The sequence below is a fragment of the Phyllostomus discolor genome, chromosome 5 (assembly GCF_004126475.2).
Source record: "Phyllostomus discolor isolate MPI-MPIP mPhyDis1 chromosome 5, mPhyDis1.pri.v3, whole genome shotgun sequence".
NCBI lineage: Eukaryota > Metazoa > Chordata > Mammalia > Chiroptera > Phyllostomidae > Phyllostomus > Phyllostomus discolor.
In genome coordinates, this window is record NC_040907.2 from 31,211,164 (window position 1) to 31,226,485 (window position 15,322).

The 15,322-nt window shown below is 43.4% G+C and overlaps 1 protein-coding gene, 1 long non-coding RNA gene and 1 other non-coding gene across 3 annotated transcripts in view; 1 reads left to right on the forward strand and 2 right to left on the reverse strand.

Annotated features, from left to right (window-relative positions):
- Nucleotides 1-6,432, reverse strand: part of PRDX1 (peroxiredoxin 1) — a 24,281-nt gene extending 17,849 nt beyond the window's left edge. Inside the window, exon 1 of the mRNA XM_036025993.1 lies at nt 6,429-6,432. The gene's annotated coding sequence lies outside the window, so the exon portion shown is untranslated. The remainder of the gene's footprint in view (nt 1-6,428) is intronic.
- Nucleotides 6,433-6,699: 267 nt separating this feature from the next.
- LOC118500597 lies at nt 6,700-15,322 on the reverse strand. Its single transcript, XR_004903170.1, has 3 exons — nt 15,294-15,322; nt 8,647-8,651; nt 6,700-6,835 (listed from the first exon to the last, which is right to left on the reverse strand). It is a non-coding gene; the product is annotated as an uncharacterized LOC118500597 (long non-coding RNA).
- On the forward strand, nt 13,150-13,212 carry LOC114498346. The gene has a single exon (XR_003684770.1). It is a non-coding gene; the product is annotated as a small nucleolar RNA SNORD75 (small nucleolar RNA).

Genomic DNA, 15,322 nt, shown 5'->3' on the forward strand with positions numbered 1-15,322 from the left:
GGAAAACTTATTTGAACAAATAATAAAGGAGAACTTCCCCAATCTGGCAAAGGAAATAGACTTCCAGGAAGTCCAGGAAGCTCAGAGAGTACCAAAGAAGTTGGACCCAAGGAGGAACACACCAAGGCACATCATAATTACATTACCCGAGATTAATGAAGGAGAGAATCCTAGAAACAGCAAGAGAAAAGGAAGCAGTTACCTACAGAGGAGTTCCCATTAGACTGTCAGCTGATTTCTCAAAAGAGACCTTACAGGCAAGAAGGGGCTGGAAAGAAGTATTCCAAGTCATGAAAGGCAAGGACCTACATCCAAGATTGCTCTATCCAGCAAAGCTTTCATTTAGAATGGAAAGGCAGATAAAGTGCTTCTCAGATAAGGTCAAGTTAAAGGAGTTCATCATCACCAAGCCCTTATTATATGAAATGTTAAAGGGACTTATCTAAGAAAAAGAAGATAAAAAACATGTATAGTAAAATGATAGCAAACTCACAATTATTAACAACCACACCTAAAACAAAAACAAACTAAGCAAACAACTAGAACAGCAACAGAACCACAGAAATGGAGATCACATGAAGGGTTATCAACAGGGGAGTGGGAGGGGGAGAAAGGGGAAAAAGGTATAGGGAATAAGTAGCATAGATGGTAGGTAGAAAATAGACAGGGGGAGGGCAAGAATAGTATGGGAAAAGTAGAAGCCAAAGAACTTGTAAGTATGACACATGGACATGAACTAAAGGGAGGGAATGTGGGTAGGAGAGGGTGTGCAGGGTGGAGGGGAGCGAAGGGGGAAAATGGGACAACTGTAATGGCATAATCAATAAAGTATATTTAAAAAATAATTGAAATCACTGTTTTATGAAAATGTTTTCTTTGGTAATTATTACCACTCTTTCTGCTGATAAACTATTATTGTAAGATGAGATATCCAAGATGAGTTTCCTGTAAGCAGTATCCTCCATGAACATGAATACAGTCCTAATGCTATAGTGCATCTTCCTTCAGGTTCTGCATGCCTATACTGCCTATGCCTTGTTAATGACTCAGTTCTCCTACCATTTTTCTGTCCAAGCTAGCATGAAACTTTTGTTCATACAGTGCTCTTTGACGTTATCTGGACTTCACTTAACAAAGCAGTAGTTACATCACTGTACTGATTTGCTGTGGTAGACAGCAATGAGATACAACAGGTAAGGCAATTCATTGTGAATATAAAGCAGAAGTCCCAGAACAGTGATCATTTTAACATTAGGATCTGCTAACCGCAGCCTGCCATATACTTATAAATCATTACAGTTAAGCCTGTAAACCGTTAAAGTTAAACCCATAAACCATTAAAGGTAAATGCTTCCATGTAATTGTAACAACACATGCAATTATAGAAATCAAAATGACAGGGCAGCACTAAGTTATGAGGACACCAGATGATTCAGAATATGTTTATGTTAAATTTTTGAATTATCACTAAGAGAAAACATTACATTTAACAGTTCTCAGAGGACATTGGAATCCTTAAATTTACAAGAATTCAGTTTATAAAATTATATTTGGGCCCTGACCAGCGTGGCTTAGTTGATTGTGCGTCATCCCACAAAGCCAAAGATCGCTGATTTGATTCCCAGTCAGGGCACATGCATAGGCTTTGGGCTAGTTCCCCAGGTGGGGTGGTGAGAGGGGCAACCGACTGATGTTTCTCTTCCTCTCTTTCTCACTCGCTTCCCTTCTCTCTGAAAATAAAATCTAGTTGTCACCATTCTGGAGCGAGTCTACCTAAAGCCAGCAGTAGTATGTTGGTTCTGAACTTCGTGTAGAAAATTTTTCACAACACAAGTCCAGATGACAATGAGGACCCATTTATTAAAGCTGGGGATGATAAAACAAGGAAGAGCTTAGCAAAGAAGAAGCAACTGGAGAGCCTAGGCTAAGCCAGGGAAAATGGGGGCCTTAGGGACGGGCTCAGGGGATAAGCCTGGGACACTCGGCCAGCTAGCTGTCCATTGCCTTAGAGTTTAGGAGACTCAGGCCTGTGGGGAAAGACGATGGATGAAGATTGGAAAGCAATGGCACTGGCTGTTCCCCAGAGGCAGAGCACACTCCCTGGGTCCTTTATCTTAAGGCTTTTATCTCTTTCTTGCAGGCAGGAATCTTAGAGGAGGTCTCAGGGGAGGGTTTCAGAAGAATATTCATCAGTTCTACGGGTGTGCCCTTTCAGGGTCCTGGTCTCCACTTGAAACCAGAAAAGTCAGCATTTTTTGCTACCTGTTACTACCAAAACCAATACGCAGAGACAAGGGTTGAATATTGATGGTGCTTTATTCAGATGGCCGGCCATCTGAGAAGACAGCAGGTATGTACCGTAACAGATCATCTTAAATTCCATTTTAAATCGATCCTTTTTATAAAGAGAAGAAAAATGCAGGTAAGTGGTTTGGAATTCAGGGAAAAAGTTAGTCAGATAAAAGCTGCATCATTCACTGTGGCTGGGGAGCTATACCTGGCCTGTGAACCAAAGGGTTGATGGTTCAACTCTCAGTCAGGGCACATACCTGGGTTGTGGGCCAGGTCTCCAGTACGGGGCACGTGAGAGGCAATCACACATTAATGTTTTCCTCTTTCTCCCTACCTTCCCCTTTGTATAAAACTAAATAAAATCTTTAAAAAATAAATTATGTATTTAAAAAACTGCATCATTCTTTTATCTGCGTCCTGGGCAGTGGGCGTCGCACCCTGGAGCACAATGGCTCAGATACCATCCTGATTGCTTGCAGTCCTCCTGAGGCACAAAGGTGGAACTGCTCGCAGTCTCTGGGAATCAGGGTGGGTCATACCTTCAGTTCCTGAAACAACAGATTTTTACATGCATTGATTACTAAGCTTATCAGCTATAACCGGAAACTAACATTTTTCCAGCATTTGAGTCCCCCATCACACTGATTGTTCTTTAGTCATTGCAGATGGTTCTGTCACAGGTGGGCACAGGTAACCAGGTTCTTAGTGATCGGGACAAAGAATTGAACCGAACACCCAGAGTTCATAGAAGAGAACATGGGAGCAGGCCAACTCCAAGCAGAGATTGACCTCATGGGCTGGAGGGACTTTATGCTTATAGAGCGGATCCTTCCTGGCTAGTTGTGGTGGGCTTTTACTGAGTATATACAAGTAGTTGCATTAAAGCTACTGCGCATGTGGTTTCCCATGATCCTCCCCGACTGGCCACCAGGGAAGAGAGTCCCAAAATGCTAGGGAATTAATCCCCATTACTCCTGGGGTCCCCCTGTACTAGGTTCACCTTTCTCTAAGCCAGAGAATTATAGCTCTCCATGCTAGAGATTGGTGAAAAAGAAAAGAGTTATTTATTCAAGTTATACAAACTAAAAGTAATGACTTAATGTCTTTGTTAAAATCCCAAAGTCCCTTGAAACACCCACAAATACACAGTTCTTCCTTCCCCCCTTTGCCTAGTCTGGGGTACCGTATCTCAGGAGAAGAAATAGAAGTCCGTGGCTTAGGCAGCTCCTGGTTTTTCCTAGTAATTTGTGCTCAGCTGGCAGTCCTTCCTTAGTTCCCAGTACCACTGGTTGTGTTGCCAGGATCACCAGCTAAAGCCGCGTGGTGATTCTTCCCATGGCTGCGGGGAGGGGGGGGGGGTGGGATCCCTCTTTCTGGGAGAGCGACGGCGGCGGCGGCGGCGGCAGCAGCACCGAGAGGGCTAGCGCGGAGCTCATTGTGTCTTGGCCAGAGCAGGTGGCTGCAAGGTTAGCTGAGCCCGAGAGCAGTGAGAGCGCGGGCGCAGCTTGCGGAGGCCTGGCGGTGGCTGCGGCGGCCGGGCAGTGATCCGGTGCTCCTGAGTCACTTACTGGTGGCCCCTTCTCTCGGCCTCGGCTGCAGAGCTGGCTGGGGCTCGGAGCCGGGTGGTAGAGGAGCTGCAGGCGGCTGCATCCCGGACGGTGTCTGCACGGCTGCGGGAGTCCCCGCTCTGCTGAAGCCGCATGGTACTCTCTTCAATGGCCGCCAAGTCTGGGTTTTTAAATCCCGCGCCAATCTTCTTCTGCAGCCCCATTTCTGACTCCTCCCACACTCGGCCTCACATGCCAGAACTCTCAAAGCCTTCCAGCTTTACTGGACCGCCATTGTGGGTCTGGGCAGGTGTGGCCCCATGTCATGGAACCAATCATTTCCAAGTTCTCACACAGGTACAGGCGCAGTAACCAGGGGGAGTTGCCTCCCAGGCTCCGTAACTAGGGAAAGTTACTTCCATTTCCCTGGCTTAGAGCTTGGCCAGAGCTATTTAACATATCCATGCAACCAGCCAAAGGCCATAGATATGTTAAAAGACCACGCCAGAGGGTAGCTGCAAGGCTGTTGCTATGGGAAACAGCTCTCAACGGCCCTGCTCCATTTGTCCCTTCCCCTGGGGTGGAGGGTGAGGACATTCTATATATTTTTCTAATATTTCCTGGACACCTTGAGTTCTGAACCCCATTCCAAATCTCTATTTGGGGACCCTTTGGCTGCACCCTCCTACAGTTCTTGCATTGCCCATCTGGTTTTGCTACTTTTCTGGGTCTGTAGCTGAAATACAACTGAGGCCTAGATGTTACTTCCCAGATGCCATTTCCAGGGAGGAAAGGCCAGGAGAGAAGAGGTTACCCTGGGGGCAAGGTCATTGTTTCCCCAGTTTTGCCCCTGCTAGGCACATGGGGCCTTCTGCCCTGGTGACAACCTGCACCTGGCTGTAATTGCTCCCTGTTAAATTCAGTTCTCTGTCTCAGTTTCCCTGTTCCACTTGCAAAGGAATTTTCCTAGCTTCTTAATATTCTGTCTCACTGACAACCCCCCCAATCCCCAATATGATCTTCAGTACTCCTTCCTCTGTATTTCTGTTACAGGAGAAACTCCCAAAAACTCAGTTCTCACTGACGCAGTAAAAAATTATGGGCCAGTGAGCCTGCTAGTGTGCAAGCAAAGTTTATTAATGCTGAGTTCTAAAAGGAAAGCAAAGCAAGGGTAGCTAAAGCAGGGGTGGCAAAAGTAGGGTGACCAGAGGCCAGTAGCCAAAACAGTAGAGAGGCCAGGAGAAGAGAATCTTTTGTTCTGAGGACTTACATAGTTGGTGGGGTGGGGGTGAAGAAGTTACATTTTGATTGACAGGTAGAAGTGGTGCCAGCTTCTTCCGGGGAGACATGACTACCCAAACATAGGTATGAGTGCAAGTCTGTCAGCCCGAATCCTTATCTTGCTCTAGAGTCTATTTGTTCATTTTGCTTACATGATAGGAAGCAGGCAATTAGCCAAAGTTGTTTCATGGATTTTTATCTTTGGGCACTGTAGACTCCCTCCCCATCTCCTTTCCAGGCCTTGGAATGAATATACAGTCTCAAGGTTTTCCTTTTCCCAGCTAGTGGAAATGATGCACACAGGCTTTCAAAGGGTCCGCTCTCTCGTACATTATCATAGTTTCACTGGTTGTTCAGGACGCTTGGCAGCCTTATCAGGCCAGACTCCGGGTTCCTGGGTCAATGTGTGAGTTTTGCTTTTAGCTTCCTCTATTAAGTTCTCCATTAGATTGTAATGGTGAGTACCCCGCCTTTATTTCCCCTCTGGCCATTTCCACTGTAACATTTCCACTATACTCTGTGTTTATTTCTATCAATGATAGCACTTATCACATCATTCTATAATTATTGATTATTCCTTTTTATGTCTTCTAGAAGGACCCTGATTTTAAGAGATAAAATGTTATGGTGGTAGGAAGAGCCTCAAAGCACTGAAGAGAAAACAGATTGAGAACAACTGCATTGGACTAATCATTCCTGGAGGGCAGGGCCACATCTCCTCCAGTGGCCAGCTGTTGGCCTGCAAGCAGTTGGTATTCAATGGATATGGAATAAATGCATGAATGGTTTCGAGGGGCTGGCAACACCTCATGTGACTGTATTTTTCTTATTTTTAAAATATTTTTTAATCCTTCAAGTATAGCTGTTATATTTTTTTAAAGTTTATTCATTTATTTTTAGAGATACAGGGAGGGAGGGAGAAAGAGAGGGAAACACCAATGTGTGGTTGCCTCTCTCATGTCCCCAACTGGGGACCCGGACAGCAACCCAGGCATGTGTCCTGTCTTGGAATCAAACCAGCGACCCTTTTTTTGTTCACAGGTCAGCACTCAATCCACTGATTGTATTTTGAGTGTCATGAGAATGCAAAGGGGAACCACTTGGAGCCACAAGACTGATGGGATCCTGCCCTCGCCCTATTCACTGGTATCAGTGTGGTCTTAAATATGTAAATCTCTCATTTGTATCAAGAGAAGAGAAAGTACTGAACATCTTTGCTGAATTAATCAGCCTCAATTTCCCCACTTCCAAGAACTGAGGTTCCTGCTGATTTCCACTATAGGCTAGCAAGAAGACTAAATATAAAACTAAAAACAGCCCTCCCTTAGTATTACTTTCTGAGTTCCCTGAGGGTACAGACCACTGTGGCTCAGCTCCACTAAAACTGAGCCAACCACAGCCACTCTGGTCTGGATGGTGGTCCAGAATTGCTAACTGGAGGGAACTTTACTTGTATATAGCACTATCTGGGCCTGGGAATCACACTGTGACTTCTGTTCTCCCCCTTTCTAGAAAACAACAAAAAACTGCAGGCATTTTTTTTTTTTTAAGTGTTTAAGAATTGGGCCTCACCCTGGCTGGTGTGGTTCAGTGGATTGAGCCCAAGCCTGCAAACCAAAGGGTTGCATGTTTGATTCCCAGTCACGGCACATGCCTGGGTTGTGGCCAAGGTCCCTCAGTCAGGGGCATGCAAGATGCAAGCAATCAATGTATCTCTCGCACATAAATACAATATAATAATAATAATAATAATAATAATAATAATAATAATAATAATTTGGTCCCTAGTATCTTAGGTAGGGAAGAGCCAGCATGGGGGTTTTCACTGGAGAATTTTTTTTTAAGATTTTATTTATTTATTTTTAGAGAGAGGGGAAGGAAGGGAGAAAGAGAGGGAGAGAAAGATTAACATGCAAAACATTGATCAGTTATCTCCCATATGTGCCCCAACTGAAAGGGCACCCTTATGGCAACATCTTATCTACTAGATTTCCTAGTAAAAGGAAGTCCCAAAGACCAGCACTAGCAGAGTTCAGAAAAGTCACCTTCTTACCCTAATGAAGGGGAAAGGGCACGAGCACCTACACAAGTCTTCGACCCTCACCCACATTCTACCTAGAGAAGGAAATCCAGACTCCATTGCAGGGATCTGGCTTTTGGGCTTCATAACGGCTAAAGAAGCAGGAGAACAAATCCCCACCCCTGTGCCAGGCTCATGGCTGGCCTCCTCCCCCAGGTTGCACAATCATGATCCAGGGACAGGGACTGGCACCCTGGCCTTCTGCAGCCTTGGTACTTTGATCTTTGAGGCTGAATGAGCTGAACACAGCTAATGCCAAACTTGCCTTTTGTAACCTTTTTTGTTTGTTTGTTTGTTTCCCACTTAGCAACATATTATGGACATTGAAAGGATAAAGTCATTGCTAATTGCTATTATGGCACCATTTGCTGAGCAGGTCTATGACCTTGTTAAACATGACTTCCATTTTACTCTTCTAAGCTTATGTCCCCAGGACTGGATATTAGGTACTCGAAAGCAAGAACAGAATGTGATTAACCTCTCCCTACAGACACAGGCAGAAGATAGCACTGGAACCAACTGCAGCCCCGTGTAATAAAGCCCCAACAGCCTAGGGGCCCCACAACAGCCACCCCCTTCTTTTAATCCACCTATAATCCAATAAAAGCCCAAAGCCCCGAACCCTCAATGCTGGTATATCTCTCCACACCATGTCTCCTTTCTTGGAAAGAGATTGAAACTTTATTCTCTACACTTTCTCCTCTTTGTGAATTCTTTCACAGCCTGCATCACCAACCACCCTAACATTTTGGTGGCCCATGGTGGGACATTTTCTATTTCTCCCTCTCCTCTGATCTCCTGAGACCTGTGACTAGGGGAAGAGCGGGCAGCAGAAACTTGACTGGGGCTAACCCCCTAACCCTGTCTCTGTGAGGTTTGGAGAGAGGACTCTAATTGTCTCCATCTATTTCTTACCTGCTTAACCCGAGTCATACATTCAGCTCCTGTTTGGGATTTAGGCTTAGCTTCACTGTGCCTGCATTAAGTAAAAACAAGCGTACAAAGAGGGGGAAAAAAATCTCACCCCCCTCCCAGACTGTAAAACACTCTATATTCTCCTCCTGGAAACCTTGGAACTGCTGAATCCTGGGAAAAATTGGGACTGCCTCTCAACAAAAAGAAAAAAAGGGGCATTTTAAACTTTTCCACCCTTTCCCCTGATGAAACCAAAGTCCTTCTAGGAGAAGCTTACTTTTCTTTCCCTACATTTTTGAAATGCAAATACCTGGTCTTCTTCAAGAACTCTTGTGTAGACCATCTTTTAAAATAAAAATTTTGGAGAGATAATTCATATCAAAAGGCGGGGGGGGGAACTTAGCTATAACTGAGCAAATCAATTTAACCTATTTCAGCCATTCCTTTCTAAATTAGTAAATTCTGATTAAAGTTATTGAATGTCTAGGTTTTTTGAAATAACATGAAATACTGAAATGTAGATTGCTAGACCTTCTCTTGGCTTTTATTACAAAGAGGCTGCGGAGTGGATTTGGAGCTGTAGACAAATGTCTTGTGCTCCGTTGGAGGTGTGTTTCCTGAAGGTGAGGGTGTGTTTGCCAAGATGGGGACCTGCTTCTCATGGTCATAAAATGTGTTCACAAGTCAATCTGATAGGGGACTCAAGAGTTGGAAAATTTTAGTCTAAGGTAAATAGTTAATAAGTCTACTGAGTACTGTATATGTTAAAGCTGTTGTTTCAGAAACTACAGGTAGGGCCCATCCTGGCTCTCCTGAGAGACAGCTGACCTCCTGGGGCACTTCTGAAGATGTGGTTAGGTATGTGACAGCATGAAAGTCAGTCTTTTCCAGTTTCAAATCTAGGGAATGCTGGTTGCTTACTTTTTGGTCATTATGGAAATTAAGGCTTCTAAAAGTTAAGTTCAAATTAAGATGGTAAGGAGTTGTATGGTTTTAATAATAGAAGGCATGAGGCATGGAGATGCAATTTTGAAGGACCAGGATTCAAAGTGATTTATTTTAAAGATGGTTATTTCTACAGCGATAAGAAAGTTTGTTACTTGAATAACAAAATAATTTTTTTTAATTTTATTTATTTATTTTTAGAGAGGGAAGGGAGGGAGATAGAGAGAGAGAGAGAGAGAAACATCAATGTGCGGTTGCTGGGGGTTATGGCCTGCAACCCAGGTATGTGCCCTGGCTGGGAATCGAACCTGGGACACTTTGGTTCCCAGCCCACGTTCAATCCACTGAGCTACGCCAGCCAGGGCTCAAAATAATTTTTCTTTTTTAAAAAAGAAAGTCTGTGAAAGTTGCAGAAAGGTTTGCGAAGGTTGTGAAAGTTTTAAATTTGTGAAGCCCACGTCACCGACCACCCTAGCAGACATTTTCCCACTGCAGCGTTACAGATCTACTGTGTCCTCAGGACTGTACAGGCTTTTACTGTACAAATGCACAATGATTTCTTCTGCCAATTCCCTTCTTACCAACATTTGGGTAATTTTTATCCTATAAACAACATAGTGATTACCCTTGCCACATTTTTGTTATTTCCTTTGGCTAAATTCCTTGGAATTGCTGAATCAGAAGGGTACACACTTAAAATTTTAATACATATTACCAAATTATCCTATAAAGATGATATACTATCTGTACTTCCAACAGTATATAAGTAGATCCCTTTTTTTCATACTGCCTCCAACAGTGGAGATTGACATTTTTAATTTTATCAGTCTGATGGGGAAAGTGATTTGTATTTCTCTCATTAGTAATGTGTTTGAACAACCTTTTTGTTAAGGTGGTCGGGTGACCTGGCTGTGAAAGAATTCACAAAGAAAAAAAAATGAAGAGGGTAAAGTTTTTATTTTACTTTCCCAAGAGAGGGAAAGGGCTAGGTGGGGGCTTTGAGCTTTCATTGGATTTAAAAAGGTGGAGGGCTGTTGCTGTTTTGTGGCCCTGGGCTGTTGTAACACAGGCTGCAGTTTATTCCAATGTTATCTTCTGCCTGTGGCTGTAGGGAGGGTTAGTCATGTTGCATTCTTCTTGCTTCCCAGGAATTTCCAGTCCTGGGGAGAAGCTCAGAAAAGTAAGACCACAGTCACCTTTAACAAAGTCATAGGCCTGCTTGGCAAATGTACCAAGATAACAAATGGCACTGGCTTTGTCCGGTCACATCTCATAACTATTTTTCTTTCTTCTCTTGAGAACTACCTGTTAAGAACATTGCCTATTTTTTATCAAAATACGTGTCTTTTTCTTATTGATTTTATAGCAGTTCTTTACGAAGTAAGATTTGAACCCTTTGACCATTAAATGCTGCAGTCTTCTACTTTGGCATTTGTCTTTTAATCTTTTTTATGCTGACTTTTGCTGGAAAACTTTCACTTTTAGATAGTGAAAACTATCAATATTTCCCTTTATAATTTGTAATTTTGGTTTTAAAAGAAAGGCCTTCTCCACCCCAAGATTATAAAAATAGTCTCTCATTTTTTCTTTATTTGCTCATTTCATATTCAGATCTTCAAACCTTCTGAATTTATTTTGTGTGTAGTATAAGGTAGGAGTCCAAATTGTAGTATAAGGTAGGAGTCCAAATCTCCTCACCCCAAATGGTTAATTATGTAGACATTTAATGTGGCATCTTAGGCACTTTATGAACTGGCCTCATCCTCCTTCTCCAGTTTCCCCCCCACTTTTCTCCCAGGAACCCCATGTTCTCTTCTTATCAAACCACATATGGTCCCTGGAATGCCACATCCTGCCTACTTCATTCCGCCACAGCTCCGGACATGTTAGTTCCTCTGCTCAGACCACCCCTTCCAGCTACCTCTAACTCCTTGACCAACAACTGGTTATCCATCCAGAAAATTCCGGGCATATGGTAGGTAGCTTTAAAGGGTCGTCAATTGAATGAATAAATCAATCACTTCTACCCACTTTCAGCACAGAGTGGCCTCTGTGGGTGATGTGCAATGGAAGGATGTAAAACTGGGAAGTGAATTTCACAGGAGAAATCAGCACTGTCATGTGACTTAATCTGTCCGCTTCCTGCTGTGGTTCTGCCTTGCCTTGCCAGCGCTGCCAAAATCACTCCAACCTCTTCCCCTCTCTTTTCTAGCGCCAGACCAAGGGTTCCACTTGGCTGCAGCCTCCTTTCACCGTTTTTAATGCAGCATTGATCTGTGTGACTGTGATTCCTGCCCTGATATAATTACAGCTTCTATACCAACACCTACAATGCTACATGTGTGCACATGAAACCGAAAAAGATCGGCATTCGTGCTGCTGGTCACATACCCAACCCAGTAAGCAGAGAGGGATTGAGTCTTTATGGGCGCTTTATTTGGATTGACAGCGATCTGACAAGACAGCAGGTTCATACCCTAACAGGCTGTCTTACATTTTCTTCCAAGCCAGCCTTTTTATAACAGAGAATAAGGTGTGGTGAGGGGTTTTGAAATTTAAAGAAAGTTAGATAAAAAAAAAAACAACCCTGCAGTATTCTCACCCAGAGCAGTTAGCTGTTCCCAGGGGCTGGCAGTTATCTGCTTCTCTCTGGAACACAAAGACCAGGATGCCTCCACTTGTTCCCCAGGCGGTAATCTTTAGCAGTGCCCCAGGAAGTCAGCTGTCTCTCAGGAGAGCCAGGATGGGCCTTATCTGCAGTTTCTGAAACAATAGCCTTAACATATGCATTACATACTAGGCTTATAAACTATTTACCTTAAATTAAAATTTTCCAACTCTTGAGTCCCCTATCACATCCACACGTGTGAGAATGAAAGGGAGACCGAGAGAGAGGGTGCAGCCTTTCCACAGAATCCTCCTCCATTCTGGGACCCAGCTAGCTCTCTAGAAGAGGTGTCAAACTCATTTTCACCTGGGGCTACACGTCAGCCTCCTGGTTGCCTTCAAAGGGCTGGATGTAATTTCAACTCCTTAACAGTTAAGGAGTAGTTACATTTATACAGTCCTAAAATTATTTCAGCCCTTCAGAGGCAAAGGCAAGGCTAATGTGGCCCCAGTGAAAATGAGTTTGACATCCCTCTTCTAGGACCCAGAGAAGACTTTCAGCAGCTTAACTGGGTATGGAGAGGACAGTTCTCCTCCCCCAGCAGTTTATTCTGAATACAAATAATAATCACCACCATTCACAAAGTTCCTACTATGTACTGCCAGGCACTTTACATCCATTGTTTCATTCAATCTGTTGACCTTAAAAAAGACAAAGAGCCAATTATTTTCCAGCAAAATGTGTTTATTCTGAAATAGCAGAGGAATTTTCTCTGGAACCATAGACAAGTCCCAAGAACAAAAGAGAGGGGTTTGCTTTTTATGGAGGGAAAGAGGGAAGTTGGGAGAGGTTGCTTTAGAAGAGTTGTGAGTGGTAATGAATGTGGCAATTTCAAATTGGCTGGGCAATATCACCGTGGCCAGTGTGGCTAAGTGGGTTGAGTGCCAGCTTGCAAACCAAAGGGTTGCTGGTTCAATTCCCAGTTGGGGCACATGCCTAGGTTGCCGGCCAGGTCCCTGTTTGGGGCCATGTGAAAAGCAACTGGTCAATGTTTCTTTCCCTCTTTCTCCCTCCCTTCCCTTCTCTCTAGAAATGAATTTTTAAATTTTATTTTAAATAAAAATAAAATTTTTAAAATAAAAATAATTTTTTTAATAAAAATAAATTTTTTAAATTTTATTTAAAAAATAAAATATCTATTTCACAGATGAGGAAATTTGCCCAAGGTCACACAGCTATCAAAGGCCAAGGCAAGGATTTAAACACAATTGTATCTAAACAACTATCCTGGTTGATTCACAACCAGTGTAGTCAAGCTGCCTGCCTACTGGAGGTTCAGGGCTGTGAGATTCCCAGTTTCCCAGCCTGACAATCTAGGCACTCCATAACTACTACCAGACTTTGAGTAGTATACTTCTGTGTATATCCTCATTCAGTGGTTCAACAGCCTTTGTTGATCTTAGTGAAGTGTACACTCTTTAAGCCTGAGATGGTTTAAGAGCAGTGGACAGAAGGGATTTCTGAAAAAATTCTATTCTGTGGCTTATATATGATATTAATGTTTAATGTGGCTGCACAGTAAGTTTCATCGGGTATTCTTTGTGTCTGTTTTCTAGTTCTGTGTCAAAGGAGAACAGCTGCTGGGGTCCTAAAGTGCAGGCATCACACTCTCGCCATTGGGCAGACAGGCACTAAAAAGTTGGAATGGTGGACTTGAGTCTTCGACATGTCTGGATTGGCTTTATTTATTTATTTATTTACTTACTTACTTACTTATTTATATATTTTTTGCTGTGGGATACACATTTTTATCTGTGGATGGCATGCTTGGGGTGCAGATTTTGGAGACATTTAAAATATAGGTGTGAACAGTTGGGTTGGCTACAAGGCCTGCAGCAAAGAGGTTTAAGCAAAGGCAGACCTCTTATCCTGAAGATTTCCAGGCATTTATGACAGCATAGCTCACAGACCAAGTTGAAAGGCAGCTGGCATGCTCACAGGCTAGAAGATCAAAAAACTTTAAATTTTAATAAATTTTTTTAACCAAAAAAAGAGAAAAACAAGTATGTACTCTCTTTAAAATTAGCCCCCCCAAAATTTTAATGTATTTTAAAGATTTAATTTTTTAGACAGAGGGGAAGGGAAGGAAAAAGAAAGGGAGGGTAACATCACTGTGTGGTTTCTTCTCACGTGCCCCCTACTGGGGACCTGGCCCGCACCCAGGTATGTGCCCTGACTGGGAATCGAACCATTGACCCTTTGGTTCACAGGCCAGCACTCAATCCACCGAGCCACACCAGCCAGGGCCTTTTCCTGACTTCTAAATGTTGCAGGGCAGAATAGAACTTGGTCCTCATTTCTCTGTCTCACTTACTCCCTGGGTAAGTTCATCCAGTTTCAGGACCTTAAACATTTATACAGCCCTGATCTCACCACTGGACTCCAGACTCATATACCCAACAGTCAGCTCGGCTCCCCTCTTTTATGTCTGGGAGGGATTTCCAGTTCAACTTGTCAAAAAGCACTCCTTCTTCCTTACCACTCATATACTGCTTTCTCAGTATTCCCCATTTAGTAAAGGACACCAACATTTGCCTAGTTGCTCGAGTCAGCATCCCAGGGGTCTTCCTTTATTCTTCTTTATCTCATATTCCTCATTTAATTCATCCTTTCAGCTCTGTCTTCAAATTGTATCCTGAATCTGACTAATTCTCACCACCTCATTACTTCTACCATTATCTAAGTCACTACTACCTCAAATATGGTCTACTCTTAGAGTTTCCTAAGCAGCCACAGATGCAGTCTGGATGCCTGTGTAAGGCCTGGCTTATTCACTGCAACCAAAGGCCTAACCCTCAACTCAACTTTTGTTGGGAATTCTTAACTCAGGGGGGCTTACTAGCATTTATATACTCAAAAAGGACTTATATAGAATTATCCCTGGACAGATAGCTCAGTTGGTTAGAGCATCATCCTGATTGACACACCAAGGTTGTAGGTTCAATCCCCAGTCATCAATAACAAATCAATGGCCCTGGCTGGTGTGGCTGAGGGATTTGAGTGCTGGCAGTGAGAACCAGTGGGTTACTTGTTCAGTTCCCTGTCAGGGTGCTCACTGGAGTTGTGGGCCAGGTTTCCCAGTTGGGGGTCTGCAAGAGACAACTGATTAATGTATCTCTCACAAATGGATGTTTCTTTCACTCTCCTTCTCCCTTTCCCTCTTTCTAAAAAAGTAAATGAATAAGATTTTAAAAAAAAAAACAACACACAAACAACCAGCCCTGGCTGGTGTGGCTCAGTGGATGGAGTACCTCCTGCAAACCAAAGGGTAGCTGGTTCGATTCCCAGTCAGGGCACATGCCGGGTTGCGAGCCAGGTCCCCAGTAGGAGGTATGTGAGAGGCAACCACACATTGATGTTTCTCTCCCTCTCTTTCTCTCTCCCTTCCCTTCTCTCTAAAAATAAATTAAGGAAATCTTTAAAAAAAAAATCAGCCCTAGCTGGTGTAGCTCAGTAGATTGAGCATGGGCTACCAACCAAATGGTTGCTGGTTCAATTCCCAGTTAGAGTACATGCCTGGGTTGCAGGCCAGGTCCCTAGTGGCGAGTGTTTGAGAGGCAACCACACATTGATGCTTCTCTCCCTCTCTTTCTC